The sequence below is a fragment of the Hibiscus syriacus genome, unplaced genomic scaffold (genome assembly GCF_006381635.1).
Source record: "Hibiscus syriacus cultivar Baekdansim isolate YM2019G1 unplaced genomic scaffold, ASM638163v2 tig00112382_pilon, whole genome shotgun sequence".
NCBI classification, from domain to species: Eukaryota; Viridiplantae; Streptophyta; class Magnoliopsida; order Malvales; family Malvaceae; genus Hibiscus; species Hibiscus syriacus.
Window position 1 is genome coordinate 1,316,605 of NW_024063318.1, and position 25,355 is coordinate 1,341,959.

Here is a 25,355-nt window from a genome sequence, read left to right on the forward strand (position 1 = left end):
GTTAAACACAACCCAAAATATTAAATAATTTCTTAACATTTTTAATCGAACTGAAAATATTACATTCTTTATTGATGGCCAAAGATATTATTTTCTTAGTAATATTTGTAATTCAATCAAAATGTTAAAAAAATAACATTTTAAGTTGCACTTAACAAAAAAATGTTATATTTTTAATAATAATTTCAGCATATTTTTAATAAATATTTTCAGCTACACCTATTCTATACCGTTGTTTGCTGTAAGGCAGAACTACCCCAAAAGAAAGAAGAAAAAGAAAAGAAAATGGGAATGTTTACAAGGGCATAGACAGAACAATTGCTCTTCAGCAATCCGTCAATTTACACGCAATATGTTCTTGAAGAAGGCCTTATTACACTCGGCATATATATTTTATTTGTGGTGGGCGGGGGGGAGGGGGGGGGAGAGATATTTTTAAGGAATACAAATAATAAGAAAAAGCAAAGCTACGAACAGATAGATGGACCTCACCGACCACGCAAACAATAACAATTGGACAAGTCCACCTGCCATTCAGCTTATCTAATTTGAATCTCTTGTATTTTGCCCCTTGAACTCGTTTCTGTATCAATCTAATTTGAATCTCTTGTATTTTGCCCCTTGAACTCGTTTCTGTATCACTTTGATACAAAAACGATAATCGATCAAATCTCATCTTTCATCAGGATTGACCTGGTTAATCCCAATAAGGTTCAAGTGTACATTATCATTCCAGGAGGGGTCGGCCGGAGGTAGCTGATATTCATCAGGTTTCAATGCTAAAGCAAAATCTGGCAAAGTTGGAGCTGTCTCCATGATTCTGAATAATAACACACACCAATAATAACCAGGTTATTGTATTTGGTTTATTAAGTAAAAGAATCGTTGTCAAATTTGTAATTAGAAACCATGCACATACGCCGACCGAATCTTAGCTCGGTTGGCATGGTTGCTATTGCAACATTCAAGAGGACGTAGTTTCAAGCGCGTTTTAGCCCTCTTTATCCTCGGATTTAGGGGTTTGGGGTGTCTGAGTAGTTTATAGGCATTGTACCAAAAAGAAACCATACACTTACTTTTCATAAGAGTAGAGGTCTCGGTTTATCCGCACCTTACTCGAAGTGTGTGTCGGAATTTTCTCAGATAGATACTTCATGGTTCCCCAAAGAGGTGGGTTTCTGCACCAAGCATCAAGAATTTTTAGCAAATAAACTTGCAAGCCACCATGATCTGCTGGTAGAGACGGAATGAACTAACGGGAAACCTCAACTTACTAGAAGAAAATGAGAGGTTTGCAAGTATAAAGCAAAACAGATGGCCAGTCCGAACAAAGCAAGCATATATGAAACATAAAAATCATGTTGGCAACACTAATTCACCGTCACCGGGGTCACATATGCAGCAAAATAAACATATATCTCGTCTGCCATTATTGGGAAATTTGCAACAACTGTATACTTTCCAGTGAAAATGAGACGGCAAAGATTATTATCTGATGGCACCATCATGCTGTCAATGAACTCTTCCAGACATTTTCAAGGAAAACCAAGATTCCAAGCACTAGGCAAACTCACTTCAGCCAAATCTCAGAAGGCCTAAGGCAGAGTTCTCCAAAATGCTCAGGGAAAAGATTTTAGACATGAAATCTAGATAAAGTAATTTAGGTGCAAATTGAAATCAATGACACTAAAAAAAGGTTCTCTTATGGACGTTTTACCCTCACATAAGAAGATCATATTTACCGTGGAGGGCAGAAAAACTGTTTATGGGCGTTTTCCCTCATATAACAAATTCAAAATTTTACCCTCAGAATTTGAAAATTCTGTTGGAACCATCAACACATCCAGAGGATGAGATTTTCTGGTCAGTGACAAAGGTTGCCAGAAGTACCAGTCCGCAGCACAGAACAATCTAGTTGTATGGGGTGCCAGAAACAAGATTTGGCTGGCCAATTAAATGAAAAAAGAACAGGAAAAAATGGACAAGAAATTTCTTTTAAAAAAATGCAGCAATAAAATGTAATTTTATGAAATTTTTATTATGAAATTATGATTGATTTTATGCAAGGATAAATTAGTCTTTTACATTCACTAAAACCCTATTTGTTGAACTAACCAAACAAAATATTAATATAATATTCCTACAATATCCCTTTGGAATGAACCAAAATTTATAATAACTATTCAAAACTAACCCATTCTATTACATGAAACAAGCATGCTGTCAGTAGATAAATGTCACACCACAAAAGGCCAATTGGGCATCCAAAAGCTGAAGGGTGAATGGAAGCAAAAATGTAAATCTGGAAATGATCTAATATAAGTTACCTGGATAAAGGATGGGCTGCATTAAACACCTCAGAAGCCCTCTTACTTTCTTTGAAATATTCATCAGTAGCTTGCAGAGCAGCTATGGCCATACCATGAGATTTTTCTGTATTTCCCTCGTCAAGGATCAAACCATGATAATAATATGCTGCAGCCTGTATTTGTATAATTCAACGTGTAATTAAATAACCACCATGATCCAGGAAATGCAACCTCGAGATGGTAATAATTAGGCTAAATACAAAAATAAAAGTGCCTAAACTATGCCTCAAAAAATGTTTAGTTCCTAAAGAATTTTTCGTTAAAAATATCTAACGTTTTATCAATTATATTTTTAGGTGTCTACCGTTTAATTTTTAATTTTTTAATAATAAAATTATTATTTTAATTAAAAAATAAAAAATTTAATTTATTTACAAGAAAACCCCAACTTTTTTCTTTAAAAAAACCTAAAAAAACTAAAATCTCTCATTTCAACCCATTAAATACCGTTGCCGGCCATATCTGGCCACTATCGTCATCGTCGAATGATCACTCACTCATCGACACCCACCTTTTGATCAATCATCTTTACCGAGACCTAAAATCCCTAAATTTAAAATATCCAAATCCCTAATTCCCAATTTTAATTTTTTAACCCAAACAATCGTTGGCCATCTCCGGCAAACATCGACGTCATCGAACGGTTGGGTTTCGATCGGAATGGCACGGTGGTTCGAATGATGACGGCGGTGTGGCTTATGGACGTCGAAATCGGCCAGAATCAACGAAGAACAGCTACAGTGGCTTAAAAGCCGTCAAACCTTTGAACGCTTCTCTACGGTAAACGGTGGCATGTTACGACGAAAGATCAACAGGGGTTTGATCGGGGGTCGACGCCAATGCCGATGATGGGTGATGGTCACCGCCGACCAGCCGGCATAGAAGGGGATAGGGAAAAAAAGGTGTATGGGGGGAGGGGGGCTGCTGCATCCGGCGAGGGTGGGGGTTGTTTAATTTTTTTTAAAATTTAAAAAAATCTTAAAATTACCATAACATGACACGTGTCACTTAACGGATATTTAACAGTGATTAACGTCCGAACACCTAAAAGTATAACGTTGGAAACATTAGACACCTATTTTTAGCGAAAAATTCTTTAGACACAAACGTTTTTCAAGGCATAGTTTGCACACCTATTTTTGTATTAAGCCTAATAATTACAAGCATTGTATACTAGTAGCAAAAGAAACATATTGGGTGCATGCATCAGTGTCTTACAAGTCGGTTTCATACACCAAGGTCAGCTCAAACCTACAGTTTTAAAAGTAAAAAAAGAAGAGGTTTGGCACGTATAATCCATCTATTGTGACTTGACTAGAAAATTTCCAATAAAAAGAAGAGGGTTTTCCTAAAATCTATTTCTAATTTATCTTACAGTTAGTAGCGGAATCTGAAGTGGGCTCAGTGAGATTGCTCCTGTCAGTTTTTAGAAAGTTAAAAAAGGGGGAAAAATTACTACTACTAGGAAAGAGGGATTTATCATTCACATCAATTGGATAAAAAATTCATAAAGCACATATTGAATATTCAGCCTTTGCCTTTCTATAAAACATTACACATTTCAAAGATATCAGACGGAAAGAACCAGGGTTTCAAATCGCGGTTGCGGTCGTGTTTTCGGTCATTTCGGGTTTACCGTGATTGCGGCCGTCGCGGCCGCTATTGCAGGTGTAGCAGGTAACTCGGACAGCGGCGAAACCGCTATTTCGTGGACGAAATCACATTTTCGAACCGTGATTTGAAACCCTGGTAAGAACTAGCACAATAGAATAACAAAATAGCAATACTTATCCTACAGACAAACTTCAGGATCTACACCCAATTTTACTCATTATAACTAAGTTATGATATAAAATTTTAAATTTTCAGTTGCCATCGAGTTTCTTCCTATGTGCCATCCTAGAGTTTATAAAGAATAACAGTATTCCAAACCCAATCGCCCATTTTAAGTCAAAATTTAGAAACACAGAAGAAGACTTCTCATTATCAGGATAATCACCACCCAAAATAAAATGTACATCAGATCATATTATTGTAACACAAAAGTAGCAACATAAAAAAAATTTGGTATAACAAATAACAAATTTAAACTAATTAGGTACATCCCCAATAGCTAATGGATAAGCCATTGGAGTTAAAGTTGGCAACACCAATCCCTTATACAGAAACAAGTGATCATACACTCAAAAGTCAAAAGTAATATTCACTGCAATATCTCAGAGATAGACACCATACCAAAGAAGGCCCCATGCAGTAGAATTACAAAGCTAAATAGTTATGTTTGCTCAAACTCAGGTGTAGCTCCAAGTGATCTATACAGATATAGGGGGTCTTAAAAGAGGATAAGGGGCAGAAATTCACCATCCCTACTAGAGGGTTAAGATTTTTCATAATACCGTATCAGTTGTGTAATTAATCCATGCAAGGTCAAAATGATTTTAATTTTTGGGTCTTGAAAACAAAACAAAATGTAGAGGCCCACCACTAAACCAGAAGAAAGCAATAAAGAATTATTCATCTTCAAGTTTAGATGCTCATTTATTGAAAATTTGACTCAAACTATACAGGCAAACCAAATTGCAGTATATGGATGATTCTTTCTACCTTCCATTTAAACACTACTCCCACTATTGTAGCCCAAAATGACTTTCTTCTTATTTATTATTCATTTCAATTTCCATGTTCACCACTATTCCTCTTTCAGTCACTTAATTCAGTCCAAATATGTCCATCAAAATTCTCTCACAATAATTCACCACTCTCTTTATTCATCGTGCTGATGGCCCTGTCTAATTTTCTGATTAATCTCTTTCTTAACTAGAAGAGGAATATAGCTCATACTGCCTGAAAGTCTAGCAAATGTCCCTTTCATTGATATTGCTACGTTTGGTACATGTTATTACTTCTTCAAAATAACATAAGCTACTATTTAAAATAGTAGTCAATAGGAGAATATTTACATAACAATGCTTTTGTTCTCATGACCTAAAAAGAACAGAGAATCAAAATAAGGATGATGTACCTTAGCTTCGATGTATTTCCATTTTATAAAAGTCGATGCTTTTCACCCCATCCATTTGATAATGGAAGATTCATGATATTATCTTGGGCCTAATATGAAACAGAAATAAATATCAATGTCTATTTGAAAACTACTAACTACACTTTTATTAATATATTGAAACAAGATGAAGAATGACTCAGGAAAGGCTTAGAAAAGAATGAAGGAAAACATGATTTCTGCTGCTAAAGAAGTAAAATTAAAAAAAAAACATTGTTATGGGACTATGATAAAGAAAATGTTGTGTAAGACAAGGGCCCTTATCTCATTCATACTACATTTGAAATAGAGTATCACCAACATAAGACAAGGGCTACACACAAGCTAAACAATAATAATATCTACTTTTGGAATATGAATCAGGACAAGTGGACCCAAACCCATTCATACATCCACATGCGAAGGATCAAGAACCCTAGGACTTATACATAAATTTGTGGCAGCACTAGGGAAATGCTCAAGATCGTGTAGGATAAAGAATACATTCAAGCACAGATCTGGATGTACCTTGGAGATTCGTAAAGTTTGTTTTGGTTAACTGATCCTGTTAATTAGATTGGCATTGGTATGGGTAAGCCTAAACCTATTGGTTCACCTAAAAATCCAAATCAAATTCAAAGCAAATTTGATAAAAACTAGAACTAGATTGTTTTGGTAAACTGATCAATTAATTAATTTGGCATCAGTATGGGTAACCCTAAACAGGTTCACCTAAACATGCAAATCAAATTCAAAGCAAATCTGATAAAAACTAGGAGTACAGCTGAATTCAAGACCTTATATGCTTAGCAGGTCAAAACCTTTAAAATGATAAAACAAAAGGAGCATCCATACCTGCTGCCAGTATTTTACCATCTCACACGCAAGCCTTCGTTTCACGGCTAGCGTAGCCTTGGTACTATCAATTGCCATTCCAAGCTGGATATCAACACCCTGCACCAAAAGAAAATAACATTAAACAATGAGACGATAAAAATACCTATGCTAGGTCTATGCCAATTGATTCTTAACACATTGCCACACATTATAAGAACTAAAAGTATTAACATAAATATAAAAAAGGCTAGACTTTGTGAAGCAATATTTAGACATGTCACTACAGTGTTTACAGGAATATAAGAATGGTGAAAGAATTGATTTTCACTCACAAAAATGCATTTATACTCATTATAAAAACAAATTCACCAAATGACATTGAAAGTCCACATTTGTAAACTTGATTCTCAAGCAACCTAAAAATTCTTTCCTGCATCGATTCAGAGATTTTGTACCTGTCCTAATGCTTGCAAACAAAGTGCTCGAAGAACTCCTTCTGCTAGATCTACTGGTAAATTTCTCCTACAATCAAAGTAGAGATCAACAGATTATTACTAAATTTGGAAAGTGATGGATTGATTGTGAAAGTATCAAAGAAATTTTAACTGCAAGTATATCATCTTTGTACACCTAAGTTCGGATGGAAACTGGGGAAGAACATGTCTGACAGCACAATCCAAGTATCCCGCTGCCTTCAAGAAAATATCAACAGAGGCTCGCTTGCTTTCTGTTTATTGATAGAAAAGGAAGTCCTCTCTCATTAGATCCATGGAAATGATTGTTGTAGCAAAAATCAGAATGAAAATCTAAGGTGAGAAGAAAGATCAACAGATTTTCCAGTAATCACGCTTTCACACTTTAAAACAAAATTGTTACACAGAAGAATGAAAACAGAAGACAATAGCATCCAAAAAGAATAATCAGCATTGAATATCTTTTCTCTCTCTTCATATCAATCTACCTTCTGATACTTTTGGTTGATAGCCATCAGCAGAAGTCCTTGGAAGAAGCAATAAGTTGGCTTGTGAAAATGATAACATCGCCATCAAATGTAAAACTGACAACACCTCATACCAAGCATTAAACATAGCCGTTTCCTGACAAAAAAAAAATTGCTTCACATAAAATCTTATTCTTCAAAGAGAAGAGTGACCAAATAACAACACAAAAAATGCAAATAAAAGGCATGTTAACAACAATAACCTAAACCCACAGTCTCACCTCAGCATCATCCTCCTGATTTACCCAAATAAACTCTACTTTGTATTTTAGCTGGCTCCCTGAATAATAATAACAATGAACCACAATGTTAGACTTCGCCTTATACAGCACATTAACCTTTAAAGGACATAAATTTAGTAATATGTTTACCATCTGTTACTAATCCTAAAAGCACAGGCAAGTAGTCATCAAGAGCCTGATGAAGATCTGCCAATGTTGAACCCCCTGTCGACAATATTTTCAACTGAAATATCAATAAAACTGGTTACTAAAATCTGTTTACAAGGAAACCGGGTTTATCTGCAACAAACCATGTTGTGTAGCAGTTTTCCTCCTTGTCCTTGTAATTGTAGGTGCTTCTTGGCCAGCCATAACAACTATACGAGTTCTCAAGGCAGCAAGGTGTTCCACTAATGTCTTTGACAAGTGACCACCAAGTGATTGAAAGAAATCCACTTGCTTGGGAATTCGCAAGCCTGGTACATATACAGAAACTTCGCCAATATTTCCTGGCCTCCTCCTATTTCCCCCAGAATCCTTTGGAGTTGAAACCAGACATCCCATATCTTAGAGTTACTATATCTGTTAATCAAGGCAAAAATTAGTCAGATTCCAGAATAAACCAGCTTATTTCCGGAATGAAAGACGGTAATTGCAAAGAGTGTTGCCAATATAATCTCATAGATCATAAAAGTAAATTGCGTAAGTTAATAAACACAGACATGTGTTGCAAAAGAAGCAGATGTCCAACCAACAAAGCAGAATTAGTAGGCAACTCACGAGCGACATCAAAGGACTCTTAACTACAACTCTCCAAAAGATTTTCAACTTTTTCTAAAAAAAGGATGGATTTACTCACCTTGTCAGAAGAATAACGGGTGGGTTAAAAGTCTAGTAGTTTCTGCATCCAACAGAAGCACGGAATATATTTATAAAAAAAAAACATGAAGAAAAAGGAAAAAAAGGAAAGGAAGGAGAATGAGCAAACAGACCAAAAGCAAGTGAATCACAAGATATGCATGGGAACTTGACAATTTCATTACCTTTGCAAAGAGCACAAGTAATTAAATAGTGGGTGGACTTTCCATTGCAACACAATTTTAGATGGTGTTGAATGCAAAATCCATAAAATAATGCGAAAGTGAAGAATCATGAATTCAATTCACAAGCAGGTTTAACAACAATAATAATTGAATATATTGAAGATTGCAGCTAATAAAGAAAACATCTCGGGAGCTCGGAGTCAAATCAAATGAAAAATAAAGCAGAAAATCATTCATCAGACAAAAACAAAACGAAAAGAAGAGAATTCAAAGCTTTCAATTCAATCGAAAATATGAGAAGGAAGATGAACGACCATGCGTCAGAGCAAAGAGTCAAAGTTCAAACCCTAGCTGGCAAGGCACAAAATGACTAGGCTGTTTTGGAAATGAAATTTGACTAATTAATTAAATTATATATGTTTCAAATTTTGTGATGGGAAACACCCTGCCGGCTCTTCCACTGTTACTTCGTAAATTTTAAAATTTGAATATACTGTTACGTTTCAGCCAAAAATTCAAAACTTACTTTTGAATAAAATATTCAATCCACCTTTGACGTCTGTCTCTTCTTTCCCAATTTTAATCCGCGTCAACACTGAAATGTGTTTAACATTAATTTATTTTACAATTTATATGTGTACATTTTACAATCTATATTTAAAATTAGGATATTTTGATAAATTCTGAAAAAATGAATTACATTTTTTTGAAAAACTAATTCCAAAAATCATTTTCTGGTGATTAAATATTGTATAAATTATTTTCCGTTATTTGATAAGTTTTCATGAAAACAGTTTTCAAAATCTAATTTTAGTAAAACAAAACCTATTATATTATTTGATTACCTTAATTATATCTAATAAATTTAAAATTAATATTATAATATTAACTTGATTAATATCTTAAAATTGTACATATAACTTTTCCTTTGGTAGAAAATTAAAAAAAAAAGGTTTTTGAACCGGTAAATTTGGTCTATTTTAGAGCACACCTAAATGATTCATTACGGAGCACACAATGCACTGATTTAGCTCTCCTTAAATGAAAATATTCTCCGTAATTTCCAGTTTCATATGAACAAAAATATCTCCATAATGATCCATGGAAGAATTAACAAAGTAATAACACTTAGGAACTTTGACGAGCCTCGAGGAAGAGAAATCGAAATCTTGAACAATAAGATCGATTGCTGTTGTTGTTTTTTGTAATTGTTGTTTCTGAGTGAGAGTTATGAGTAGAGGACGAGGATGAGGAAGAGGAAGAGCTATCATTAATTACTAATACATGATTTTATTATTGTTGCATCTCTTCCTTCTGGTTCATAGTCCAACGCCATCATTGAAAAACTAAAAAACTATTGTTGCTTGGGTTTGCATACACGGTCACAGCTATTTGCCAGTTTGCTCTCTAACATTCACCGATCTACCCGACTGTAACAAGTTGTTCCTAGCAAGGATATCACACAAATTGAAAAAAGCAATTGGTCGCATCCTTATTATATTAATACAATTACGGTCACCTCAATATAAAATATTGTCTATATAATTTTTCTTTCATAATCCCGATTCATGTGACATTAACGAGTTAATTGATTTCTAGATTTTAATCTTTGAATCAAAAGCGCCCAAAAAGCTAATGCCGAAGAAGTGACTCCCACTATTGCATTATGAATAGAATTACGATCCATCTACAAATAATAATAATAATAATAACAAAACCACGTGTGATCAAGTAAAAAAGTAAATACAAACCGAACTGAAGATCAAACTAGCGAGATTAAAAAATTGTTTACACATAAATGCATGATGCAGTGAGAGAATGACATTGTTCATCACACACAAGTATGAATCATAGATATATTATACAAGCAGACATGCAACTTAAAAAATTGCCGAAAGAGGAAGAATGGAAGGCGCATATTGAGAATTGAACTTCATAAAGTGATTATCATTTTCATACAAAATGGGAACACTAAACGCTACTTTCTCAATATCAATTTTATTTTAATCCTGATAGTCAATTACTGAGAAAACAAGGCTGTTGAAAGTCTTGAAAGAAATTATCTTTATCTTACTCGTGTATGACTATTACCAAAATGCCTCCGATATATATCACAACATGATCAACAAAATGCCACTGCTGCCCATAAAACAACCGACTATTACCAAGCTCACAGACATAAGAAAAGCAGCAGACCAAGCTGATACTCGTCTATGGATAGCAATCAACCAACACAATTTTACAAGAGGACTAAGCATACAGACGAAACAAAAGCAAAGCCCATAACATTCATAAACTATAAGTTCAAAGCTTATGCAAAACCTCTTCCTTTCTCAACTTTGAATATATAGAAAAATAAAATGACAGGTGTTTCGGCACAACAATAATAGAGATCCGACCATATCAAGAATATGATTCTGCAATTAATTTTTTGATTGTAAATTGTAACCATACATGATTGTAAGAATCAAGTTATCAAATATTTTGAACTGAAAATTTATAATTCAGACAGTTAAATAGAAATTGGCCAAAAAGATCAGTCATTGATGAAAAAACAAAGCTGACCATAACGGAATTAGCAAAATAGATTTCATTGAAACCAAGACAACCAGAGGTTTAATTCTCTTATCACCGTCATTAATCTTAATGCTTATAGATTTAAACAAGACTATCCAGCTAATTTACCAAAAAATCTTGCCCAACATGCTACCTCCATATTAGTTCACCAAAGTCATTCATGTCATTAAATACATCAAAATCCTCAGGGGACCCAAAATAGAGCATAGAAACCGAGACCTGACCAAGATCCATTATTTTTCACCGCCATGTGACTTCCCTGTTCTGCCCTACCTCTCTCTCTCTCTCTCTCTCTCTCTCTCTCTGTTTCTTAAAGTTTATGTTTTTCAACTCTGAAATTTTTCAACGAATTTTCTTATTCATTTAGATAAGCAGCCGAATTTTTTGTTCATTAGTTTTTGGATGCAAAAACGAAGTGTGAACCACCCACTCTCCATCTATCTTTAATCAGTAGATCTTAAATAGAATAGCAACCAACGACACCTGGAAATTCTTAGGGTTAAGCAGAACAAGATACCCAAAGCAAAAATGAGGAAAATCTTGAAATTCTTATAATATTTAACAAGATTTTAGTAAAAATTTGAAATAATAAAGGATGATTTCAAGAACCCAAACAAATTATGCAATAAATTTTAAAGAGTTTTATCTAACAACTGAAAAAAAGAAAAAATACCTGAAAATGGTAAAACACAGAAAGTAGTCAATGATGCAAGAAATCTAAAACAATGGAAGATGTTCTAACCTTTGTTACTGTCGCCGATAGAAGAAAACTGATGTTAGTGTCGGTAAGGAAGAAGGAAAAATCACGCGCAATGAAACAAACTGATTTTAGGGGTCGGTGGTGCAAGGAAAAGCAGAGATATATTTCTCACGATGTGAGTTGAAGAGAGAAGGTAAAGTGTTTTACTGAAAATAAAACGGTAAATCATTTTACCGAGTTTGTAAAAGGAAAAAACATTGACCGGAAAAACAATTGTTTTATCTTTTAACTTATATCAAACACGGTAAAAGGTGGAAAACAACCCGTGTTTTTTTCGAAAAATTATCGGTGATCGATAAATATACACGTGGATAAAATGTGAGGTAGGTGTATAATTATACCTAAGGTGCGGGACAGGGGTCGCGCTTTTCCTGTGAATCTCACACGCGTCAGGAAGGCGCGCCCCTTGCAGCGCATCTTAGGTGTAATTACACAACTACCCGACTTCAATACCTCCAAACCTCCCTATAAATACCTCCATCTTCAATTACTTTCATCACACCAATTCTCTCAACTTCTCTCAAATACTCTTATAATCTCTTCTAAGGTATATTTTATTATATTTTTAATATTTTGTATTTAATTTATTTAAGTATTTAAGTGTAATTACACAACTACCCGACTTCAATACCCTTAAACCTCCCTATAAATACCTTCATCCTCAATTACTTTCATCACATCAAATTCTCTCAACTTCTCTCAAATACTCTTATAATATCTTCTAAGGTATATTTTATTATATTTTTAATATTTTGTATTTAATTTATTTAAGTATTTAATTTATTTAATATTTTACTTATTTAATTTTTTTCAGATATAAAATGGCAGACGATTTACTTCACTTGGATACAAATCATATATCTCGACACTTTGTTGATACGGTAACATTTTAACGTTTTAATTTAATTTAAATTATTAGTAATAATTTGTTGATTTATTATTAGATTAAGAATTAATTTTTGTAATTATTTAATTTTATGAGAATGACCGTGTATTAAATCCTTTTATTAAGAATCTTAAGTTAGTGATACCTAGTCGTGTCTTGTCGTATTTAGTAGAAGCTGGATTCAGTTACATAGGTAGATATCAGGATCACTGTAAGATAGAGCCAGACCAGATTTCTGCCTTAGTAAAGCGGTAGAGGCTGGAGACCCACACATTCCATCTTCCGTGCGGAGAGTGCACGATTACACTTGAGGATGTTTCTATGCACCTGGGGCTTTCGGTGGATGGAGATGTGATATCAGGGATCGCGTATGGTTCCTGGACTGCCTTGTGTCGGGATAATCTAGGACGTGTCCCGGAAAATTTTAACGGTGGTTGGATACCGTTAAATTGGTTAGATGCCAATTTTCGTGATTTGAGTGAGGACGCGTCTGAGGTTGAAGTTAAAATGTATCCACGGGCATGCATACTGCAGCTGATAGGAGGGTTGTTGATGCCGGACAAATCGCGCAACCAAGTTCACTGCATGTGGTTGCGATACCTTGACGATTTTCATCTGGTCGGATCACTCAGTTGGGGCTCGGCAGTTTTGGCTTTCCTGTACAGAGAGATGTGTCGAGCCACTGACTACAGGCGTAATGCTATCGGCGGATGTCTCATGCTGCTGCAGTCTTGGGTATGGTATCGATTGCCCTTTTTATGTCCCGTTATCAATAACCCATTCGTATTTCCACTACTATTGAGGTAATTGTAAAACTGATTTCGTATATTAATCATTTTATTCAACGTATAATAATTTTTTTCCCTCGAATAGGTGGTCTACTGATACGAAAAATCATCAGGAGCTACTTGATGATTTAGAAAAAATTAGGGTGCTCATCGATCAGCAGGCTGGCACACATGTATGAATTTTAATGTTTAAAAATCGATTTTAGATTATAGTTATATAATTAGATTATTATTTTGATAAAAATTATATATATTTGTTTTAGTTTGAATGGGTGTCATATTCTACTGATGATGTGAGGGCGGTGATCCCACATGAGTTGAGGGGCTCATCAGATGTTTGGATGGCGATGGTCCTCTTGAGCTGTTATGCGACCGTCGAGTGACACTCCACTGATCGCGTGCTCTGGCAATTTTGTTGTTTTCAACAAATTCCGAAAACACCTCGCAATATGGACGAGTTGCATAGCACAGATAGATGTGGTAAGACAGATACAGATTGGCTGGTGAGACATCATGCATGGGTCGTGTTGTGGGAGGATCGACATCGGCGCCTTCCCCGTAGAGAACCCAATTTTGATGACCTCTTGATGGTTGCTGAGGGTTATGTAGACACCCGTTTTGTCCGGGATATTATTATTATTATTATATTATTAATAATAATGTTAACATTATTTATGTTATCATTTTGCAGGCCAAGGTAAACCATGCAGTAAATTATGGCAGTCCAATGGATAGTGCACGTCATCCGTATTGATCTCCAATTTTGAACATGTTACAAGCATATTTGGATGATGAAGTCTTCTTAAAATTTAATCCTCTATCTCTTAGCTTTCCAACGCACTTTGAATCGTATTAATCCGATATTGGTAGCTTGAGATATGCCCAGACTGTGCAGTCTGGAAAATCAATACGGGAATTACGAATTCAGTTCAACAAAACCTTTGTTTTTCCTTGCAACAGCACATTAGACCATGAATCACGTTGGGAAAACTTGTTGGAACCCTTGGGAGACATATACAACTGACATCCATTCAAACAAGCTTGGATCCACTTTACAAACACGTCCAAACTGCTGCACATGGACAACATTCATTTGCTGGAACAAAACTGCACCACAAGGTACAAACAGCATGGTACACATTGATATCAGTTTATGATGGAGCAATAAGTGACATCCATTCAGCAAGCATAAGCAGCACACAAAGAGAGGGGGAGCAGCACATGGAAGATAATTTCAAGCATTGTTTTTAGCCGGCCCATGCTTGATGACTCACCTATGCACTCACACATAATGGAGACATGTCATACATGCCCATAATAAACCAATTTCTAGCATTGTTTTTAGCTAAACATGTTGTAATCCCCAATTTTCAAAATTAGAAGTCAAAGGCAGTTCACCCATAATACATGCTCCCTTCATCCTTGTCTCCTGCAGAAATTTACGAAGGATTAATTTTTTCATGTTGAAATTATGTAAACTTTGGGCTATAAAAGCCAAACACATGTAATCAAAAAGGGGAGGATCTGGAGGTAGCAAGGAGAAAAAGACGATTCGAACAGGGAGATTTCAATGAACTATTCAAGGAGGACAGCACAAATCAAAGCATTGTTCAAGAAGCAATAGCAAGCAAAGAGAAAGTATTTTGATTCCAGAGGTCAAACGCCACTTCACCGATGTATTCTCTGAGGTAAAACCGCATTTGCTAAATTACTACTTACCAGGGGAGTGAGTCCACGTGCATTAAATAAGGGAAAACCTTTCTTAAGCTTGCAGTAAAATCTGATTTCTGTGAAGGTAAGGGACTTGCTTTATTATCACATGCAAACGGGTAATGGAAAACCAAAAGGGAAGTACGAATTGAACCCAAAGTGTGGGAATTTAAAAATGTATTCCTTCTTTGTGTAATTAAATGAATCGAAGGGGCCGGTTCTTTTTCATTGAAATTGATGTCAGCAGTATTTGGTTTAAGGTTTTTTGGTGGCTCCATCTCATACATTCGGGATTTGATTGCTATAATTCAAGGAATGAGGTTAGTATTGTTAAACTAACTAAGGCTAAAATTAAAAAACGAGCAGTAAAATAGTATAAAAAGGAGATGAGTTAGATTGTTTACCTTTCAGTCTAGTTTCCTCATCGGAGCTTAGTCAATGGGTATGTAGTGTTGATTCACGGTGATCTAGGCACTCATTTGTGAGGGTTTTGACTAGATAGTGGTGAATGTGGCCATGGCAACCGCTCGGTCGAATGGAAAAGAAGTAGAGATGAGAGAAAGAGAAAGAACGGTACTAAGGGATTTTTAGCAAATGAGATTAGGGTCTCATTTTACTCTATATTTCAAACATATAAGACTCATAAAACGGCAACGTTTAGGAGAATTAGGATTCCCATTTCGCGTGTGAGTTATTCGTTCTATAAGCCATTCAACTTTCGGTTTTATGTATTTTAATCCCTAGGTCAAAGTTTGTATGTTTATAATTTTGGTTTATGTATTTTTCGCGCGTTTAATTTTGGTCCCAAGTGTTAGTGTATTTAATTTTTTTGTTTTTAGACATCAAACTTTTAGGTTTTGCATGTTACTTTTTAGTCTTGCATATATTGGGTTTATTCTGATTTTAATCCTTTGTAATAATTTTAGATACTCAATATGGTAATATTTGTATTTATGCCTTAATTGTTATTTTGTTTGCATTTTAGATAGTAAAATTATGCCTATTGTGATTTAGTCATTAGTTTAGTATGTATAGCTAATCTTTTTATAACTTGGTATGTTATGTTTTTATTTTTGCATTTAAGCCACATTAGTGTATTTCATATAAATATATAAGTTGTAATGTATACAATTTGTGGTATTAAAATATTATTGCATAATGATTTTTCATATATTGTTTATTAATTAGATAATCATTTTAGTAAATAATTTGCATGATATCCTTATAAGCATCACTTGACTCGAATCAAATAAATTGACTAAGGGTAGTATTCGAGCATTTTAATATTGTCGTAAAGTGACTGTCTTAACTTATAAGAAAGTTACTTTTGATAATTTTAAAATGAAAGTCTATCCCGTTAGCGACACTTAAAATCGATTCAATTTTTTAATATTTGGGAAAAAAGAAAAAGAAATATTCGGTTATTTAAATTTTTTGAGAAAAGGTAGTTAGAACTTATCTAAGATCTCGTCTCGATATTTTTAAATAATCGAATATTCTTTATCTTTTCTAAGGGCTTGGTAATTTCGATTTAATCTATTTTGGTGCTTTTGAATATTGTAAAATTAGTATGTTATTGTTTTGTTGGGGATCATAAATCAAATTAAAATCGAATTTGTAAATTTCATTGCAAAGACATAAATTAATCGACGAGGTACCGATTTAGGGCGTTGTGGGGGTGCTAATCCTTCCCCACGCGTAAGCAACTCCCGAACTCATTTTCTAGTAATACAAACCTAAATTTGTTGTTTTAATTAAAATTAATTTTTATTTAAAATGACAAAACATTTTTGGGTGTCCAATCACACCCTAATCAAAGATTAGTTGCGACTCTTCGAACATGTGTTTTTATCGTGAATGAATTCTCAAATATTTGAAACGAGAGGTTTTCTAAAATCACATTGTTTTAATTAAAAATCAATCGTAAAATGGATAATTAAAAATGACGTGGCTTTTCAAAATCTCGCTCCCCCACCGTTCAAAAATCGTTTCGACAGCTTTGTGACTCCGCTGGGGACCTTTTTTAGAGAGTCAGACCGATAGTCGATTAATTAATTGTCTTTGCAATTGAAAGTTATAAATTTGTTTTAATTTGGTTTTTGATCCCTTGTTTGATTTTAATATTTTTGTTAATAATTTGACTAACAAATAAATAGTTGTACTGATTTGTTTGCTAATGGTTTCAGATTAATTATGTGCATAAGATGATTGATTTCTTTAGTGTTATATGATTATGTGTTGTTTTATTTTTGCTTTTCCTCACACACTGCACAGTTACATTTGCATAACATGAGCTAAAACCCCGCTCTGGCATATTTAAGTAGGAATGAGAAACTACTCCCTCGTGTGGTTTTCACCTCCGCATGGGATAGTGGATCACTCCTGGAGCTCACGCCTTATGATCCTCGTGAGGTTTTCACCTCCGCATGGACATAAGGAGGTGTGTTCCCTCGAAATTGAACTCGATCACCTAAAATATGTGATGGGCCAGGATTAAGGGTTCAGTAGCCCAAGGGGGCACCGACAAGTATAATTCGAGAACCTATTACTTTAGAACCAAACCCAATATATAGTGAACATAGCGCCTGAATATAAGTCGAGCTTAACCCGAACCTTAAGAGTCCCGTGAGGAGGGTACACAAGGAAAAGCTTTTTTGAGTCATTTAATTTCATTTTCTGAATAAACGCATGCGAACTAGAAATCATGCGGTTAGGTTTATTTTCTCGAACAAGCATGCGAATTAGATATCATGCGGTTAGGATTTTTTGTGAATAACAAAGCATGGGGGTAGATATCATGTTGGGTAGGATCTACTAAGCATGATTGGGTAGTCAACATGTGAGGGTAGGTTTTATTTGTTATGATACTCATCATTTTGTTGTTTATACTATGTGCACTAACCCATTTTGGTTTTATGTCCATTTTTATTTTGGATTTATTGCACTTGCATCTTCATGTCATTCAAAGGTGTTAATTCGCAAGTGATTGACTAAAAAGAAGGCTGGTCATAATGAGGCAAGAAATTCTTAACCATGTAGTCAAAAATCGGGAGATCCAAAGACATTCAAGTGATTCATGAAGAATGACGTCTGATGAATGAAGAAATTTGAACCTGATTAAAGAACGATTCATAAAGATGGACATCCGATGAATGAAGAAATCTGAAACTGATTGAAGATCGATCCATAAAGAAAGACATCCGATGAATGAAGTTTGAAGTTGATCGAAGACTTTTTCCAAAGGAGCGGAGGCCGAAGATGTTCCCTTAGGAGATAGATGCAGTAATGCCAAGGACGAGAAGACCCTTCAAAAAGACATGAAGACCACTTTGCATTGAAAGTGAAGATAGAGATCCCAAGATTCATTTTAGAGATGTTCGATATCATCAAGGATGATAAAATACGTCGACTACTTTGGAGGTGCAATGCCAGATTCCATGAAGAGTGTGACCCAAGGAAATGGAGAGATGAAGAATCGTAATCGTATTTTGACTAAATGGTGTAATGAAATCTTGTTGTCTAAATGAAGGTTGTTCTATGGTGGTCACTTTTGGAATTAACACCTTTTGCATTTGCATTTAGCATTTGCATTTGCATTGCATGTATTTATTTAAGCATTTTTCATGAAAACATGGAAATAACTGGTGGGAGATTATGTGACAATAATAACAATATCATTCCTTCATAGTACTCCTCATCATCATGAACAAACAAATAGAAGCAATGGAGCAATCTAATGAGAAATCACAAGATCAGTTACAAAAGCAGTTGGCTGGATTACCACAAGATAACAGGAATCAAGCGTCGTGTTCCCTGCAAGGTGTATCGAATCAAATGACCCAGGTGTTGGCAACCAAGGCTGTTGGTAGAGAGGAAATCACTGATAAAGGACATCAATCTCATCAGGCTGGTACATCAAAAGAGATAATTTGCCCTGGAGCATCTAACTTAGACCTAGGGATGGGCCTCGTCAATTTTGAGCAATTTGAAGACAAGTTCAGGTGGTTGAATGAAGCCGTTTAAAATATGAAGGTTGTCAATGCAACTCACAAGGAGTTAGAAGCCAGAGAACTCAGTTTGGTTCCTGATTTGGTCATCCCACGTGAATTTAGGGTGCCTAATTTTGAGAAATATGATGGCACCAGTTGCCCCTAATTCATCTGAAAATGTTTTGCAGAAAGATGGAAGGGTACTTAGATGATGATAATCTGATGATTCATTTCTTCCATGATAGTCTTGTTGGCCCAGCTGTACTTTGGTATAATCATTTGAACAGAGAGCATATCAAGACATGGGTCAACCTAGCTGATGCGTTTCTGGGGCAATATCAATATGTTAAAGGCTTAGCCCCAAAACGTCATCACCTTCAAAAGATAAGAATGAAAGCTACTGAGAGCTTTAAAGAATATGCCCTTAGATAGAGAGGAGTAGCGGCACAAGTTTAGCCTCCTTTGCTAGAAAAAGAAATATCATGTATGTTTCATTATTTTCTCTCAGCCCCTTTCTTTGAGTTAATGTTGGGAAATTCAATAAATGGCTTCAAGGATCTTATGGTGGCTGGAGAATCAATTGAAGATGCAATCAGCAAAGAAAACTTGAAAGTCACTTCCAAAAGCCTGAGAAGTCAAGAGGGAAGAGTTGATGAGGTGAATGAATGTCACGTCCAGAGCTCTCACGGCCGCAAAAGAAAAGGGACAGATGGGTGCTCAAGTCGTCCAACGAAGATCCCACGATCGAAAAATATTTTAAAGGTGTTCCAAATTCCTATCTCATATTTTTACCCACATTTGATTAAATGTCAATGCCTCAAACCGAAGCCAATAAAATTACCACCAAACCCTTCTGCGCACAATTACGATCCATATAGTGTCTGTGATTTCCACTTAGAGGCATTGGGGCATGCTACGGAGAATTGTAGGATGTTGTTCAAGGAGATAGAGAGACTTGTTGAAAATGGGGCGTTGACACAATAATTGGTGGAACAATGGATGACGAGCTCGAGTGGGGCACCAGAGCACAATGCGTAGCACCTGATCGAATCAAACATCACTGCATCAGAAGAATAGTGGGGTATCCTGATGGCGCATAAATCATTTTGTTCATCATGAAACTTTTTTTCATTTGCAACATCTTGTTTGAACATGTTTTTTGAACTTTCTCATCAGTTTTTGTAAAGATATTTAAATGAATTCATGTTACTTTAAGGATGGTGAGCATTGAATCAAATTCATGACTTGAAATTCTTTGAATATCAATTGAATTAAAAGCTCTTTAATGATTAGAGTTATAAATGTTTGACAAAATGGCAAGGTTGAAATCTGATAAAACAAGGACCATGGACCTTACCCCTAGAAGATACACTCGAACACCATATCTTTTTATTGCAGGGATCGATATAGCCTTCTCCTATCATAAAGGAATGAACCATAGGCTTGGTATTCAGGTATATATAGGAGCGAAAAACATGGGGTATCTTTTGTGTATGATATCACAAAACTGAATAGACCACACTTTTGTTGATGAAAGTTCAATGATGATTATGATCTTTACGGATGGAATAGTCGAGTAGGTGAATCTAATTTATATCAGTTGCTTGGAAATTGAACTCTAACGATGAGATTTTCTGACTTTCAACAACACCTAGACTATGACAGGTTCTCCTTGACAAGCTTAAGAAATTGAATCCACATACCCATCAAAATATATATAATATGTGTATACAATAAAGCTGAGCTATTACGCTAAGGCAATTGGTTATAGAGGAAACTCGAAAGCCCTGGCTTTATGAATAGATTATATTCAAACCATGACCATGATTGGATACCTGGCAATTCGGTGTATGTTCCACTGTGATTGTCAAGTCAAAGACTTTGTGATGAGATGAACCCTTCAGCTAGACCGATAAAGGCAAATTACAATAAAGCTGATTTCAGCTAGCTAGACAATGGCAAATTAAATCAAGTTATCTAAATAAGGAGTTGTGGTAATGATGAACTAAGGGAGTTAAGGAACACCTGTTATAGTCAATTTCACACGAGCACTTAGAAATTTCATTTTTAGATCGATATTTTTGCACGCCTTGGTTAGGTGAGTCTAAGAAGCTTGAACAAATGAAAGATTTCAGAGAACTGAAATAGAAGTGTTCTAGAAAGTCTAGTAATTGATTATGCTAGTTGTGTCATTTTGTCTGTATTTGATTAAAATAACAAGCCAATAAAGAAGGGCATGTTGCGATGTTCACGATGACTGAGAAGGAAATGATATTTTGGTGGTTGAAACCTTAGAAAATAGAAGGCCAACCCAAAACCAACCCCTCAATTTTGACATTTGTCAAAGAGCTATAACCCTGAAAACATTAAAGATCTATTAATTCTTTTGATATTCTGTGAACTCATGTTCATGATTTGATTCAATTGTGAGCCTGAATTAAGGGGCAATGTTTTATAAAATTCTTTCATTCTTTGATCCCTAAAATAAGGGAAAGAAAAAAAACATTTTCAAACAGGACAGTTCAAATGTAAAAGGTCCTTGAAGTTGGTGAGGCTCATTGTGCCTCTATTGGAGAAGAAGAATAAGCAATGCCAAAACACAAAGCATTCCACAATATTGAAGCAGTTGGTCTAAAGAGATCAGAATGGATGAAGAATAAGAGCTTGTAGCATTTCCTTGTGACGTTGTCAATAACCCATCAGGAAGAAGATGACCTCATTATTCAGAAGGGGCACATATCCTAGATTGTATGAAGAGAAGAATTGATCACTTCTTAAGTAGTATGAAGAAAAGCCCTCAAACTATTTGACAACACTACTGTATAGTGACACCAGAATAAGAACATTCAAGTTGTGATATGTTCGGGCACGACTGAACCCACATCATGTTGAGATGACAAGATTCAAACCAATGAGGTATGAAGAATGAGCCTTACAATTTGAGGTGATGGGGCATTTTGAAGGCTCGTACCAGTATAAGACAATGTTGGGGCACGACTGAACCCACATCATATTGAGATGATAAGATTTAGACCAAGAAGGCATTGAGAGTGAGCCTTACAATCTGAGATGTTGGGGCATTTTGAAGGCCCGTACCAGTATAAGATAATATTGCGGCACTAGTGAAGGCATGATTCAACTAGAGGTGTTAATATGAGGCATCTTTGGAAGCATGTGAAGACCTATGGAATGATCATTGAATTGAACAAATAGTTCCAATGGGACATGAATGTATGAAGAGTGAAAATGGAGAAGCAATGATAGTGGGGTTTACTGTATATGATCATTTCGTCAATCATTAGTTGCATGACTTTTGTGATTTCCATTGCGTTTTGGTATCCTTATAATACCATACAAAAACTTCGAACGCTATGTGAAGAACTTTTCTTGTCGAATGATATGAACAGAAGCCACATGAAGAGATGAATGTATTGTCGAATGTTTTACAATGAATATGGTGACGAATTAGTGTTGCGATTATGGATTGTTTCCATTACCTAGGATGAAGATTATCTTATGCAACCCCAAGGTTAAAAATGAGGAATGATGGAGATTTTTGTCCACGGAAGAGGTGATAAACTTTTAACAACAAGAAACTAGTGGAACCAACTAAGGTTGAATGATGGGTTGTTGATAAACCTCTCGACATGATACGGTAAATGAACTTTGTTTGATATCTGATGAGATGTGGTGACATGAAAATTGGGATAGATCCTCCCTGTGATATGTTGCAAGAGTTAAATCAGAATAGACACATAACTCCCTTTGATCTTTACGGAGTTTGGCTTAGTCATATGCATAGTCTCCAAAAATGGGGAACATAGTCATATTTCTGACCATAGCAAGAAGTTGAGAGAGAAAATGTTTTCTCCGAAATGAAGACAGAACACGAAGACAACAAGAAAATAGAAGAATATTAGATGGATCTTCACAAGTGCAAGTTGGGAATTATGAGTTGCTACATCAATATTTGAGTAGGCCTTGAAAGAATAATCAAGTAGAAGAAGATCGAGCTCACCACTCTAGAGCCAAGTGAAGATTGATTCAACATTTATGCATTCATGAAAACATCATTTGCATAAAAGAAAAAACATTACACTGACACATTTAATTGCATTAGTGTTTCATGCATACACACATGATTTTGACAGATCTTCCGGTGAAAAGAGAATATGCAGGATGTTAAAATCCCAACGATTAAATGAAAGATTTTAAACCTCAAATGCAAGGAGTTACATTTAAAGAGGCATACCCTGAAGAACAGAGAGGTCTAATATACAGAAGAAGCATTTCTTTGAAGTGAAGACCATCAAATGTAGAAGAAAAACAAAGATTTTCTTGTATGAAGAGAGGAATCAATCAATTGAAGTGACTTGCACACATGAGATTGGGGCAAAGTCAATCTTAAGCCTTCTCGGAAGAGTGTTGGAGCAAACCATCAGATCATCAGGAAATCGAAAAAGTTCTCGAGTACAAGGAAGATGATCAATTGATTTAAAGAAAATGCGCACAAGGAGTCATCAACCAATTCAAGGTCCTAGGAAGGGAGAGGTTCAAATGACAACTAAGTAAAGGAAGACTCTCGCATTTAGTTGTGGCGAGACAAGCTCTCACAAGAGAAATGGATTCGAAAAGATTATCTTAAATTCTAAAATTTTGAGTATATTGATTTTAAATTTTCAAGCATACACTAATGAGTGATAATGTTTGATTTCAGGTTTGACCTTCGAAGCAAATCAAACTTAAGAAAATAGTGAAGCAAATGAAGATGTTCGAGTTCTATACTCCCTAAAAAAGAGGGAGTAAACCCGTTTGCGGAAGATTATTCGAATTCTATACTCCCTAAAGAAAGAGGGAGCGAACCCGTTTGAAGAAGATGTTCGAGTCTTATACTCTCTGAAGGAATAGAGAGCAAACACGATTGTTGAAGATTGTTCGAGTCTTATACTCGCTGAAGGAATAGGGAGCAGACACGATTGTTGAAGATTGTTCGAGTCTTATACTCTCTGAAACAATAGAGAGCATACACGATTGTTGAATATTGTTCGAGTCTTATACTCTCTGAAGGAATAGGGAGCAGACACGATTGTTGAAGATTGTTCGAGTCTTATACTCTCTGAAAGAATAGAGAGCATACACGATTGTTGAATATTGTTCGAGTCTTATACTCTCTGAAGGAATAGGGAACAGACACGATTGTTGAAAATTGTTTGAGTCTTATACTCTCTGAAGGAATAGGGAGCAAACACGATTGTTGAAGGTTGTTCGAGTCTTATACTCTCTGAAGGAATATGGAGCAAACCCGTTTGATGAAGATGTTCGAGTCTTATACTCTCTGAAGGAATAGAGAGCATACACAATTATTGAAGGTTGTTCGAGTCTTATACTCTCTGAAGGAATAGGGAGCAGACACGATTGTTGAAGATTATTCTAGTCATATACTTTCTGAAGTGATAGGGAGCAGACACGGTTGATAAAGATGTTCGAGTTCTATACTCCCTAAAGAAAGAGGGAGCGAACCCATAAGAAGAATGTGTTCTAGTTTTATACTCCCTATAGAAAGAGGGAGCGAACCCGTAAGAAGAATCTGTTCGAGTTCTATACTCCATAAAGAAAGAGGGAGCGAACCTGTAAGAAGAAAATGTTTGAGTTCTATACTCCCTAAAGAAAGAGGGAGCGAACCCGTAAGCAAAAGATTGTTCGAGTTTCTACTCTCTGAAGGAATAGGGAGTGAACATGTTTTCCGAATATTTTTCAAGTCTTACCCCGGGGAAGGAGTGGAGCATATCCCTTATCAAGTTTTAAAACAGAGATGGAACTGGACAAAAACGCAATGTCTTTTTTATCTTTGTCCTATTCTTGTTAACACAAGAATGAGCAAAGAGGGGCAGCTGTAGATACCCGTTTTGTCCGGGATATTATTATTATTATATTATTATTATTAATAATAATGTTAACATTATTTATGTTATCATTTTGCAGGCCAAGGTAAACCATGCAGTAAATTACGGCAGTCCAGTGGATAGTGCACGTCATCCATATTGATCACCAATTTTGAACATGTTACAAGCATATTTAGATAATGAAGTCTTCTTAACATTTAATCCTCTACCTCTTATCTTTCTAACACACTTT

The 25,355-nt window shown here is 35.4% G+C and overlaps 1 pseudogene; it reads right to left on the reverse strand.

Annotated features, from left to right (window-relative positions):
- Positions 1 to 272: 272 nt before the first annotated feature.
- Positions 273 to 8,887, reverse strand: LOC120178796 (annotated as a pseudogene).
- Between the last annotated feature and the right edge of the window lie 16,468 nt (positions 8,888 to 25,355).